Source organism: Ranitomeya variabilis, chromosome 4 (assembly GCF_051348905.1).
Source record: "Ranitomeya variabilis isolate aRanVar5 chromosome 4, aRanVar5.hap1, whole genome shotgun sequence".
In the NCBI taxonomy this organism is placed as follows: domain Eukaryota; kingdom Metazoa; phylum Chordata; class Amphibia; order Anura; family Dendrobatidae; genus Ranitomeya; species Ranitomeya variabilis.
The window spans coordinates 762,813,439-762,828,257 of NC_135235.1; positions in this window are offsets into that span (position 1 = coordinate 762,813,439).

Consider the following 14,819-nt stretch of genomic DNA (forward strand, 5'->3'; position numbering starts at 1 on the left):
ATGCTTAGCACTTGTTGGTCCAGCTCACCCCAAACCATCTCGATTGGGTTCAGGTCTGGTGGCTGTGGAGGCCAGGTCATCTGGCGTAGCATCCCATCACTCTCCTTCTTGGTCAAATAGCCCTTACACAGCCTTGAGGTGTGTTCTGGGTCATTGTCCTGTTGAAAAATAAATGATGGTCCAACTAAACGCAAAGCGGATGGAATAGCATGCCGCTGCAAGATGCTGTGGTAGCCATGCTGGTTCAGTATGCCTTCAAATTTGAATAAATCCCCAACAGTGTCTACAGCAAAGCACCCCCACACCATCACACCTCCTCCTCCATGCTTCACGGTGGGAACCAGGCATGTAGAGTCCATCTGTTCACCTTTTCTGCGTCGCACAAAGACACGGTGGTTGGAACCAAAGATCTCAAATTTGGACTCATCAGACCAAAGCACAGATTTCCACTGGTCTACTGTTCATTCCTTGTGTTCTTTAGCCCAAACAAGTCTCTTCTGCTTGTTGCCTGTCCTTAGTAGTGGTTTCCTAGCAGCTATTTTACCATGAAGGCCTGCTGCACAAAGTCTCCTCTTAACAGTTGTTGTAGAGATGTGTCTGCTGCTAGAACTCTGTGTGGCATTGACCTGGTCTCTAATCTGAGCTGCTGTTAACCTGCGATTTCTGAGGCTGGTGACTCGGATAAACTTGTCCTCAGAAGTAGAGGTGAATCTTGGTCTTCCTTTCCTGGGGCGGACCTCATGTGAGCCAATTTCTTTGTAGCGCTTGATGGTTTTTGCCACTGCACTTGGGGAGACTTTCAAAGTTTTCCCAATTTTTCGGACTGACTGACCTTCATTTCTTAAAGTAATGATGGCCGCTCTTTTTTCTCTACTTAGAATTTGTATTATGGCAAGAAAAAAGCAGCTAACAGTCTATTCAGTAGGACTATCAGCTGTGTATCCACCAGACTTCTGCACAACACAACTGATGGTCCCAACCCCATTTATAAGGCAAGAAATCCCACTTATTAAACCTGACAGGGCACACCTGTGAACTGAATACCATTCCCGGTGACTACCTCTTGAAGCTCACAAAAAGCAAAACAGACTGACAGCACTCACTGTTAAATAGAGCACTCGTTCCACATCCAGAGAACCATTCTGGATTTCAGCAGACCAAGAAATATGTATTGAACAGCGCTCAATCCAGGTGTAGAAAGTCTTCAAACGAACTTTATTAAAGCCATGGTTCAATGCGACGTTTCGACCATAACATGGTCATGCTTGATAAAGACCATGTTATGGTCGAAACGTCGCATTGAACCATGGCTTTAATAAAGTTCGTTTGAAGACTTTCTACACCTGGATTGAGCGCTGTTCAATACATATTTCTTACCTCTTGAAGCTCATCAAGAGAATGCCAAGAGTGTGCAAAGCAGTCATCAAAGCAAAAGGTGGCTACTTTGAAGAACCTAGAATATAAGACATAATTTCAGTTGTTTCACACTTTTTTGCTAAGCATATAATTCCACATGTGTTAATTCATAGTTTTGATGCCTTCAGTCTGAATGTACAATTTTCATAATAATGAAAATACAGAAAAATCTTTAAATGAGAAGGTGTGTCCAAACTTTTGGTGTGTACTGTATATACTTCTCATCAAGTTCTTGTTAAGTAAAGGAAAGTCTATTTTTCAACTTTGGAATCCCTCATTCATCTCCATACCATTGCCCTTCATAGTAACTAACTGTGGTTAGTTATAACAAATTATAATGATTATCCTCCATCCCATAGTCCAGTGCCCATATACCCATCATACATCCTCCTTCCCATTGTCCAGTGCCCATATACCAATCACACATCCTATAGTCCAGTGCCCATATTCCCATCATACATATTCTTCATTCCATAGTCCAGTGCCCATATACCCATCATACATATCCTCCATCCCATAGTCCCATGTCCATATACCATCATTATTATTATTATATTAATATAATAATTCCATGACGCTTTACATGTGAAAAGGGTCAAATATAGACAAATACATTAAACATGAGCAAAAACCAAGGCACACAGGTACATAAGGAGGGAGGACCCTGCCCGTGAAGGCTCACAGTCTGCAGGGGATGGGTGAGGATACACTAGGAGAGGGTAGAGCAGGTTGTGTGGCGGTTCAGTAGATTGAGGATCACTGCAGGCTGTAGGCTTGTCAGAAGAGGTGAGTCTTCAGGTTCTTTTTGAAGGTTTCAATGGTAGGCGAGAGTCTGATATGTTGGGGTAGTGAGTTTTAGAGTATGGGGGAAGCACGGGAGAAGTCTTGGATGCGGTTGTGGGAAGAAGAGATGAGAGGGGAGTAGAGAAGGATATCTTGAGAGGATCAGAGGTTGCGTGTGGGTAAGTACCTGGAGACCATGTCACAGATGTATGGAGGAGAAAGGTTGTGGATGGCTTTGTATGTCATTGTAAGGCTTTTGAACTGGAGTCTCTGGGTGATAGGAAGCCAGTGAAGTGCTTGGCATAGGGGAGAGGCTGGGGAATAGCGGGGAGACAGGTAGAATAGTCAGGCAACAAAGTGTAGGTTGGATTCGAGTGGTGCCAGAGTGCTAGAGGGGAGGCCAGAGAGTAGGAAGTTGCAGTAGTCAAGGCGGGAGATGATAAGGGCATGCACTAGTGTTTTTGTAGTGTCGTGGTCAAGGAATGCATGGATCCAAGAATGCATGGATCTAGGAAATATTTTTGAGTTTGAGATGGCAGGAGTAAGCAAGGGCTTGGATATGTGGCTTGAGAGAGAGGGCAGAGTCGAGGATCACCCTGCGGCACCAGGCATGTGGGACTGTTGAAAGTGAGCAGCCATTGACATTGATGGATAGGTCTGGTGGAGGGGTAGAGTGAGATGGGGGAAAGATGATGAATCCTGTTTTGTCCATGTTCAGTTTTAGAAAGCAAGCAGAAAAAAAGGCAGAGATAACAGACAGACAGTGTGGGATTTTGTTAAGTAAGAAGGTGAGGTCAGGTCCGGATAGATAGATCTGCGTGTCATCAGCGTAGAGATGATACTGCATACCGTGGGATTCTATGAGCTGTCCCAGGCCAAAGGTGTAGATGGAGAAGAGTAGAGGTCCTAGAACAGAGCCTTGAAGAACACCGACAGACAAGGGGCGAAGTGAGGAGGGGCCGTGGGGGAGGGAGACACTGAATGTTTGGTCTGTCAGATATGACGAGATCCAGGATAGGGCCAAGTCTGTGATGCCAAGAGATCAGAGGATCTGTAGTAGAAGGGAGTGGTCCACAGTGTGAAAGGCAGAAGACAGGTCCAGGAGAAAGAATACAGAGTAGTGTCGCTTGATCTTGGCAGTTAGTAGGTCATTGGTGACTTTAGTTAGGGCAGTTTTAGTTGAGTGATGGGGTCGGAAGCCAGATTGTAACCGGTCAAAGCGGTAGCAGGTGGAGAGGTAGGAGGACAGTTCAAGATGGACGTGTTGTTCCAGTAATTTTGAGGCATAAGGGAGAAGAGATAGTGGGCGATAGCTAGAAGATGGGTTGAGGGAGGGCTTTTTGAGGATGGGTGTGATCTTGGCATGTTTGAAGTCTGAAGGGAAGACACCTGTTGTGAGTGAGTGGTTGAAGAGGTGTGGTAGGTTTGAGATGAGGTGGGATGGGAGCGGTCAAGCGCGCAGGTGGTGGAGAGCTGATCTTCTGCCATGGTGGAGAAGCTGGTTTTGGAGGAACAAGGTTGAGCAGCTAAGAGGGGCATTGGGCGCTGTGGGCCAAAGCTTTCTCTGATCTTATCGATCTTCTGTTTAAAGAAGGAGGCAAAGTCATCAGCAGAAATAAGAGGGAGGGAGGGGGTGCAGGGGGACGGAGTAGAGAATTGAAAGTGTTGAAAAGCTGTTTAGTGTTGTGAGACAGGGAGCATATGAGAGATAAGAAGTTTGTTTTGCGGCAGTGAGCGTGGACTTGAAGCAGGCGAGTGACTGCTTGTATGGAGTAAAGTGATCGGCAGAGCAGGATCGCTTCCATCTCTGCTCAGCGATCCTGGAAGCCCGTCTCAGTCCTTTGGTCAAGCTGGTCAGCCAGGGCTGCCTGTTGAGTGTACAGAGTTTTGCTATGCATGAGCGGGGTGGCCGAATCGAATGTTGCTGTTATTGTGGTGTTATAAAAAGTGGCAGCAGCATCTGTGTCATGAAGGGAGGCTATATCTGTAAGAGGGAGAAGGGACTCAGAGAGTGATTGTAAGTTGAGGTGTTTGAGATTTCTGTGAGGGTGAGTGAGTTTGTAACTTGGGGGTTGCACACTAGGAGAGGAGAGGGAAGAGAACGTCAGTAGGTTGTGGTGAGAAGGGGGAGGGGTGAGTTAGTGAGATTAGTAAGGGAGCTGAGGTGGGTGAAGATGAGGTCCAACATGTGGCCATCTTTGTGAGTGGCCTCAGAGGACCATTGATTGAGGCTGAAAGAGGCAGTGAGTGATAAAAGTTTAGAGGCAGCTGAGGTGGATGTGTTAATAGAGATATTGAAGTCACCCATGATGATAGTGGGGATGTCAGCAGAGAGGAAATGAAGTAGCCAGGTGGTGAAGTGGTCGAGAAAGGTGGAGATGGCTTGTTCTGGGGGGCGGTAGATGACAGCCAGCTGGAGGTTGGAGGGGGAATAGATGCAGATGGAGTGCACCTCAAACGAGGGAAGAGTAGCGGAGGGTTGTAGTGGGATTGGATAAAGGAGCAGATATCGGACAGGAGCAAGCCAACTCCACCACGTTTGTTGCTGGGGTGAGGAGTGTGAGAGAGGTGGAATCCGCCATAGGAAAGCACAGCTGGAGAGGCTGAGTCAAAGGGGGTGAGGCAGGTTTCAGTGATACCAAGGAAGGAAAGTTTGTTGGTGATGAAGTGGTCATGGATGAATGGCAGTTTGTTGCAGACAAAGCGTGTGTTCCATAGTGCTCCAGGTAAGGGGGCCAGGGGAGTGGGGGCTGGATGATTGTGTATGAGGTTATCATGGTTGGGAAAACGTAAGAAATGAGTGTGGGGATGTGTTGAGAGGGGCCGGGATTTGGGGATACATCACCAGAGATGAGGAGTAGCAGACAGTGTTAGAAGGTGGGAGAAGGATAGGACATGACGCGGCAGTGTGTGTCTGGAGAAAGAGGATTGTATGTGGAGGAACAGCTGTGAGGAGGAGGTGAGATGGCTGGGGACTATTGAGGGAGAAATGAGTAGTTCTTTACTAGGTGGAGGGATTACAAGAGATTGTAAGAAGGAAAGTAGTATGGGGGTGAAAGAGAAAAGAAGCCGAAACATTGTAGTGGTTTGGTACTCTGTTACCTTCCAGTCAATTCCAGTCCAATTCAGTCTAATTCAAAGAAATTATAATTATGGAATTTGAAAGATGCATGGATCAGACTAGAGTCTGGATCAGAGTCCTGGATCTGAATATATGTGCTACTAAGAGAACTCATCTGTGAGTGGATGTGGGGGTGTGTGGCCAGAACACATGTTCAGAGTTAAACAAAAGGTCACAAAAGGGGGGAGGGGTTAAACTGACTGCTCAGAGGTATGCATGGAAAACACCAGAGAAGTGAAATACATTATGGATCCAAAGTGAAGGGTGAGCAGTGCATACCAGAGAAAACTAAATGCAGTTCACATAGACATTCAGGAGCTGGGCAAGGCAGGAAACATTCAGTGCATACCAGAGAAAACGAAATGCAGTTCACATAGACATTCAGGAGCTGGGCAAGGCAGGAAACATATATTACATATATAATATATATACATATTTTACATATACCCCTTATATTACTACTGGCCCCTGTGTGCCCCATATATTACTACTGGCCCCTGTGTGCCCCCATATACATCTCTGGACCAGATATCACCACCCTACTAACCAGAATCCCTCAATGTCTGTCCGCTATTTCATCCTTCTCCGCTAGATTTCTAAAACTTAACATGGACAAAACAGAATTCATTATCTTTCCCCCATCTAACGCGACCCCGCAATGAACCTATCCATTAAAGTAAATGGCTGTCCACTCTCCCCAGTCCCAACAGCTCACTGCCTCGGTGTTATCCTTGACACTGATCTCTCCTTCAAACCACATATACAAGCCCTTTCCACTTCATGCCCCCTTCAACTCAAAAATATTTCACGGATCCATACATTCGTAAACCAAGAATCTGCAAAAACCCTAGTCCATGCCCTCATCATCTCCCGCCTTGACTACTGCAACCTCCTGCTCTGTGGTCTCCACTCGAATACTCTCGCACCCCTCCAATCTATTCTAGACTCTGCTGCCCGATTAATCCATGTGTCCCCCCGCTATTCCCCGGCCTCTCCCCTTTGTCAATCCCTTCACTGGCTCCCCATTGCCCAGAGACTCCAGTACAGAGCCCTAACCATGACAAAGCCATCCACAACCTGCCTCCTCAATACATCTGTTACCTCGTCTCCCGGTAGTTACCTGCACTCAACCTCCGATCCTCACAAGATCTCCATCTCTACTCCCCTCTTATCTCCTCTTCCCACAATCGCATAGAAGATTTCTCTCACACATCACCCCTACTCTGGAACTCTTTACCACAACATATCAGAATCGCCTACCATGGAAACCTTAAAAAAAGCCTGAAGACCTACAACCTGCAGTAACCCCCGAGCGACCAAACCGCTGCTTGACCAGTTCTACCATCACCTATTGTATCCTCACCTAACCCTTGTAGATTGTAAGCCCTTGCAGGCAGGGTCCTCTCTCCTACTGTACCAGTCATGACGTGTATTGTTTAGGATTATTGTACTTGGATTTATTATGTATACCCCTCCCCACATGTAAGGCACCATGGAATAAATGGTGCTATAATAATAAATAATAATAATAATAATATATTAGTAATGCCCCCTGTGTGCTCCCATATATTACTACTGGCCTGTCTGTGCTGCAGCTGTTCCCAATAAGACTGAGTATTTTGAGTGCGCAAGAATGACACTATGCACCATTGTGACAATAACATTCCACCAGTACTGATGATTTATTGTACATACATGGTTTTATAATTGCATATAGAAAGGAGGTGGTTAGGGGTGGTTAGTTAATTACCATATTGTCTAGCTCCTCTGTTATTGGTTATCTAAATATATATGGGATATTGTGATTAATGAACATATGAATGCTGATTCAGCAACTAAAATGTAGCTGTCTGCATCTAGGACAAAGTTGAGACATCTGATCACCATTTAGTACATCTGGTGCTGTTCCGCTTTATGGCTGGAAATCCCCAAACAGTCTGTCTAGCTTATATCAGTTTATGTCAGTCATTTTAAGCAATTGATCATAGTGTATATAGTGTATTAGCTGTGGATATATGAGTATACATGAGTATATATAATTATATAGGAGTATATACGCAAGTGAGATATATAAGATATATATTTCCATCACAATCCCCCCTTAGATATCACTTCCCCTAATCCTAACCTCCTGTCCCAAAGCGCTGCAACTCTTTTATGCTGCCGGTGAGCTGACGCATGCCTAGCGCATAAACCCCCTCCTTACAGACTTTTCGCAAATGGTCAGGAGTAGGGTTGAGCGAAACGGGTCGTTCATTTTCATAAGTCGCCGACTTTTGGCAAAGTCGGCGTCTCATGAAACCCGATCTGATCCCAGTGTGGGTCGGCCACGTGGAACGCGAACTTGGCGCCAAAGTCGCGTTTCGAATGACGCCTTCCCCGCCATTTTTTTGAGCCAATTAATTGTGGGCAACGTGATGACATAGGTTCCGGCTCCTGCGGCATCATAGTGCTATGTTACGTTTTCGGACGTAGTAATTTCCGGAGTCAAAAAATAACATATGCCTTGCACGGAGGAGAGAGAGAGAGAGAGAGAGAGAGAGAGAGAGAGAGAGAGAGAGAGAGAGAGAGAGAGAGAGAATAAAAAAAATAATTTCATTGACATACATTGGGTTTCGTGTTCCGGGTCCGGAACCCGACTTTACAGTAGAATCGGCCGATTCCATACGATCCGACATCCGAGAAGGTCGGGTTTCACAAAACCCACCTCGATCCTAAAAAAGCTAAGGTCGCTCAACCCTAGTCAGGAGATCTGTCCCTAACGGGGGTTCGTTGCAATCAGTCTCTTAGTCAACAACATGTGTAATCAGCAGTGCGTATTCTTTATCAGGTAGGTCATCTATCCGGTCAGGCAGGGCATTCACAACATCATTCTAGCTTGGGTGTCATCCTCTGGTAGGGCTGCTTTCTTGCAATGTCATTTGTGGATCCAAGTGGGTCTTCCCTCCAGCTTCACAGAGGTTGGTGTCATCAGCGGCACTTGGACAGGACCATCAAATCTGGGATCGAGAGGTGTTCTCTTTACAAGCTTTTTCACCAACACCCAGTCTCCAGGCTTCAGGGAGTGCCTATCGGATACTGAATCTGGATCTGGCAATGAAGAAAAAAACTCAAGAATGGATATTAGCAAGTTTCTTGGTGAGTTCAATTACATAAGCAGACAAAGTATCATATAGCATAGTCAGCTGCTGAGGGAAGAATGCCCCTAACCTGGGACTAGACCCAAACAAAATTGCATATGGTGACAGCTTTTCTGGGCCTCTGGGAGTATGCCTAACACTAAATTGTGTGATGAGGAGTGTCTCATGGTTTGTTCGTCTCTTGGGCAACTTTCAACATCCTGTTCTTAAGTGTCCCATTTAGTCTTTCCACTTTCTCGCTACTCTGGGGTTTGTAGGGAGTGTATAGGCCTAAGTCTGACCCTACTGCTGACCAGATCTCCCGTGTGAGATTTGCTGTGAATGCGAGTACCTGGTCACTATGACTTCTGGGACCCCATATCTGCACACTATCTCTGAGAGTAGCTTCTTTGCAGTAGTCTTTGCTGACTGGTCCCACACTGGGAAAGCCTCTGGTCATCCTGAGAACACGTCCACGACCACAAGGGCATATCCAAATCCTCCACTTGGCGGCATCTGGATGTGGTCTATCTGGATCCTCTGGAAGGGGTACAGTGGTCTGGCAAGATGATGTGTGGGAACTTTCTCCATTCTTCCAGGGTTGCATTTGCCGCACGTCAAACAGCTGCTAGTGAACTTGGCTGTTAGGGTGGAGATCCCTAGAGCGAACCAGTAAGCACCAATCAGATCATTCATCTGTGTGTGGGCTCATGTGCTTCGGGGTAAACAGTGTTTGTATTTCATTGCGTATACCCTTCCTTCTTCATGTGTTGCTCCCTTCCGCATCCAGCATTCCTTCTTGTCGTTTCGGCCTGCTCTTGCAGCTTTTTGAGCAGATCCCAGGATGTCAAGTGGTCAGGTTTCTTGTCTTCCGTCATCATGTAGTAGCCGTCCGGCTCTACGACCTCTCCCACTTCTCCATATTGTCTTCCTTTGGCTGCCATATCCGCCATGTTATTGCCCCGTGCCTCTACTGTGTTCAGTCTTCCATGTGCTTTGATTTTTAGTATTGCCACAATTTTTGGAAGTTGGAGTGCATCCAGCAGGTCCTTGATGGCTCCATGATGCTTCACGGTTGTTCCGCTTGCTGTGATAAAGTCCCTTGCAGCCCAGATGGGTCCAAAGTCGTGTGCTATGCCAATGCGAGTACCTTGAATCGGTGTATATGTTCATTGTTTTGCTTTCTGCAATCTGGCAGGTCTTCGTCAGCGCTATCAATTCTGCTTCCTGAACTGACAGACTTGGTGGCAGACTTCTGGACCACAGGATCTCTTGATTGCTGGTCACTGCACATCCCGTGTGGAATCTTCCTTCATCATCTGCAAATCTGGAGCCATCCACATAGAGGATCAATTCTGGGTTGGTCAGTGGCTATTCTGCTAAATTGGATAGTCCTGCTGCTTCCTGTTGCATGATGCTGAAGCAATCATGGTCATCCGTCCGGAGCAAATCCAGATCCCTGCGGAAGGTACCGTGCAGATTTTGATCAGAATTTTGATCTAAGGGTCCATATCTGTATCCCCCCCTTGGGAGTGGGAGTAAAGTGGATGGGTTGAGGACTGTGCATCTGGAGATGGTCGGGCAGGAGTAGAGAGCACTGGAGGCGAAAATGTCTGGCGGTGGAGAAATGTTTTGGCTGGGTTTGGTTGAGGATTGCTGAGATGTCATGCGGAGCCAGGATTTCCAATGGATATCCAAGAATGATGTCAGCAGTCTTGTCCAGGAGGGTGTGTGCTGCAAATGCTGCTCTCATGCAGGAGGGGGCTCCTCTTGCAACTGGCTCCAGGCGAGCTGAAAAGTAGCCTAGAGGTCTCTGCTTTCCCCCCTGAAGCTGCGTCAGGACTCCAGTAGCATGGCCTTCTTTCTCCATCAGGTAGAGACGGAATGGCTTCTCGTAGTCAGGTAGGCCTAGTGCTGGCGCTGAGACCACTGAATCCTTTAACTTCTTGAACGAGCTGAAGGCTGCATTAAGACTGAGGCATCAGGGATCCAGGTTCTGCAATATGAAACTAGGCCAAGGAAGGCTTGTAGCGCCTTTGGAGTTGTTGGAGGAACCATCTTCTCCACTGTGGTCTTCCGATCATCTGTCAGGTGTTTCGTCTGGTGAGCAATACAGTGTCCCTGGAATGTAACTCACTTCAGACACAACTGGACTTTGTTCTTTGAGACCTTGCAGTGCTGCTCCATCAGGTATAGTAGGAGAGACACGGAATGTGCTTTACACGTGTCAAAGTCAACTGCACAAAGTAGATCGTCCACGTATTGTAGCAGGGTTACTTCTGCACATTCTGTGATCCAGTCGGCGAGGACTGTGGGCATTGCTTTGGTGAATTGTGAGGGGCTATTCTGGGCCCCCGGGGGCATCACCGCCCATGTGTACTGTACCCCCTGGTGCGTATAGGCAAGCAGGAACTGGTCATCCGGGTGAAGGGGAACACTGAAGAAAGCATTAGCCAGGTCGATCACCGTGAACACTGTTGCTGGGGATTCGGCACAATTCGAGTTTCAAACACCGTGGCATCATTCAGATCTCTCAAGTCATGTACCATCCTGAACTTGGCTGGCTCTCCTTTTACATTCTTTTTCTCGACCAGGAAAAGCGGAGTTTTGCTAGGCGATGTGCAAGTAACAATGATTCCTATTTTCAGGTAGACCTTCAGTTGGTCAGAGACAGCTTGACTCTAGGCGATGGACAGGGGATACTGGGCCTTACGAGGGTACGGTGTACCTGGCTTGAGTGTCACCCGTACTGGGGCAACTTGAGGTTTTCCCAAGTCCTGGGGTCCCTTAGACCACAGACTTTATGGTACTACGTCCAGTACCTCCTTGGTTAGGCCTCCGTCGGTTGTTTGATGTTCTTGTAGGGCCGCCAGCATGATTCTCCTTGGGTCAGGGATGATGAAAGTGTCACGGTCCCATCTTCCTGGAACACTGTGGTCGCCTTCAGCTTCTGCAGTAGGTCGGAGCCCAGCAGGTTGAGTGGCAGATCCTTGACACCACAAACTGGGCCAGAATAGAGTGTCCTCGCTGATTCCACGTGCTTAGGGGCTTTGTAAGTTGGGAATGTCTGTCTTGACCATCAATCCCCATGCAAGACATAGAGGATTCTGATAGGCAGGTGGGATCAGGGAGTTCCACATGTCTCATCACATTCCTGGCTGCACCAGTGTGCAGAAAAAAAGATCTGACACCATCCACTTTCAGGGTAATTTGGGGTATTGGTCCTGCAGATGGGGTTTTACATGTCAGGAGCATAGTGTCTTGAGGTCCTGGCTTGCCCCTGTCCTATGGGCGGAGATCTTCACTGATTTCTGTACTTCTTCCTTGAACTGTTCCTCTGGGCAGGGCCTTGGGCTGCGGTGGTGTTCTACACTGGTTCTGGAAAGGGCCAGACTCGCCACAACTGTAACACTTAACACTTCTTCTGTCTTTGTAGGGAGGTTGCACTTCCAGGTCAGTGGTCACTATGAGAGGGGCCGTCTTCTGCACTCCTGGTTAGGACTCAATCCCTTTGGCTACTGTGATGGGCATTATAGCGACAGTGGAGTCCGACCTGCAGATTGAAGCTGCGGGCCCTGGTGGTAAGATGGGGCCTGCAGGTGCGTCCATGGCGAGGCCCGGGGGTGCCATGAGACCGGCGGCTGCATCCAACCTGAGGTCTTGGGGCATTACAAGGGCTGTGGCTGCATCTGCCACCACTTCTTCCCCCTGGTCTGACATAGCTTCTCCCCTTTGCTAACCTTATTGAGGTCGGTGTCTCCTCTCCGGAGTCTGCAGCGGTTCTTCCGTTGTGTCGCTCGGCACTTTGCAGCGTCTTCACTTCTGACTCCCCTTCCGGCGTTCTCAGCAGCGCGGCACCTGTTTCCTTCTTCGCACTCTTTCCAGCTGGCTCCGCCCATGAGGGTGCGGCTCTTCCCTCGTGCTCTTCGTGGCACTATAATGGTGGCAGTTTTGGCGGCAATTGGCAATAAACAGTCTCTTAGGTGCACATGACCCGTTTTGCTGGGTCAGTCCACTGCTATTGACCTGTACAGTGGTTTCCTGATTGGCTGTCTTAGTCCATGCACAAAGGCCTGTGCCAACATTTGCCTGTGTATCTGGTCATGAATGGTGAAGCCCAAGTCTTGGAATACTTGCATTACTCTGCCATGAAACTTCTTTACAGACTTTGTCTTGTCTTGGCTCATGTCATGTAAGCTGAGGGCTTGTCCTGCCAATCTGCCTTTGACCCACTCTCTGAGCTGTTCAATTACCTATATCCCTGACTCCCAAGTGTGTACATTTAATTCTGCTGGAAGTTTGAATTGTTCCTTCATGATTGGCCAGAGTGCATCACCTGCTTTTATTTCCATTTATGGCCCAGAGATCATTCCAGGTGGCTGCATATGTTCGCTGGTTCTGCTACATTCTTCGGTAAAATGGCATGGGGTTCATCTCTGGGACTGGCAGATTGTTGAGAATGCTGGTCACCTGACTTGGGGTGAAGTGCACATAGTGTAATGGTGGTGACTCTATCTGCCCCTGCATTCTTTGTGCCTGTGGATTTCTTTTCCTAGTACTGGGCAGCATGTATGATGTTCCCTCCTCATCTTCATCAGAGGAATAGTTGTGCTAGCATATACTGGGGTCATGCACTGGCTGATATTTGGACTTAGAAGTTGCCTTTTGTGTGAGGATGTCACCCCCCTTGCTGAAGCTGTGGTGCATTTGGGTTATATTTCCATGATGGTGTGAATGTAGGCAGCTTTGACCAATGCAGAAGTTGTACATTATCAGCAGATGGTGATGTCAGTCCTCCCCCCTCTGCACCCAGGGCTGAGCTGTCTGATGGCTGCCTGCTGTAGGGTAGGGAGATTTTCACCTTCTTCCCCGATATCATAACTGGCAATGGCTGGACTGTGCCTGGGACATAGAAGGTGCCTTGTGCTGTAAGCACTGACTACAGAGACACCACATTTTTAGAATTGGGCGTTGGCCCAGCCGGCAACAAAGAAGAAGAAGGGTGTGTAAAAGGAAAAGATAGCTGTGGCAGAGAAGAAAGAGGAGGAGAGAGGGTGGTGCAGAAAGAGAGGTGTGGAGAAGAGAGAAGAGGAGATGAGAGGTGTGGAGGAGAAGCAGGAGGAGATGAGAGGTATGGAGAAGCAGGAGGAGGATAAGAGGGGTGCAGTGAAGGAGGAGCAGAAGGACATAGGTATGGAGAAGGAGGAGGAGGGGAGAGAGAGACAGAGAGAGAGAGAAAGGTGTGGAGAAAGGAGAGGAAAGGAGAGAGAGTGAAGAAGGAGGAGAGAAAGAGTGACAGAGAAAGAGGAGGATAGAGAAGAGAATTCCTCCCCCCTCTGTGCAGTCTGAGAGGGCATAGTTGGAACAATGATGCCTTCTCCCTGTAGGGAGGGACGGGGCGCGCCACATACTGTGCAAAAACTCCCTATACCATGGATTCTGTTGAGCGCTGACTGCACATGTCTAATATCTCCCGTCCCCGTATGGGGAGGCGCTGACGGTTTAACACCTTTCCCTATCTTATACACATAAAAATCACTTCCTGAATTGTTAACATATCCTTCTGTACCACCTAAACGATGTAAGCTCTGCTGCTACTTTATACCGTGAATTAGTATTCAGCAATTTAACATCAGCTAACTTCCCTTATTTTCCTTTCTCAATACGTGATGCCATTCTGCAGCCTGAAGTCTGCTACTCTTATGAATCCCACATACTTTATACCTTCTAAAATTCTTCACATACTTAACACCTTCGTGTTCTGCCACTATTCGGGGGGGGGGGGGGGCAGTTTTCTCTCCAGGAATATATATAAAAAAAAAAAAAAAAACCACTCCTGTATGCCCATCTTACTCCCAATGGCAAAACCAAACACAAAACAAATTTAAAAAAAAACAACAAAAACTTCAAAAAGATTGGTATATAAAAAAAAGAAAAACTTCAAAAAAGTTGGCACAAAAAGACAAACTTAAAATTTTGATACAGAAAAAAAACTGCAAAAAGTAAAAAGACAGAAGGAAAAACTTCAAGGAGTAAAAAAGTAAAAATGTCTTCTTTAACACTTTGTCTGTGCTCAAACGCAGTCAGACACACACACTTCCCCTTTCTTATGCTGGTGTATCCTAAGTCACTGAAATCACGTATCTAAAAACAAGTAGCTCACAGCAAAAAATGATCGATACCACTGAGTTTTACTTCCTCAAAAATTGCTACACTGTAGCTAGCACTTATCTCAGAATGTAGAAACAGAAAACAGCAAAAACATATGTTACAGTGTTATTTACAATGGATATATCTTTGCTAACAGCAAAAGAAGTGCGGAAAAAAACCACTTTCCTTTATAACTATGCACTTAAAGCAACAGTACATGACATGAACGA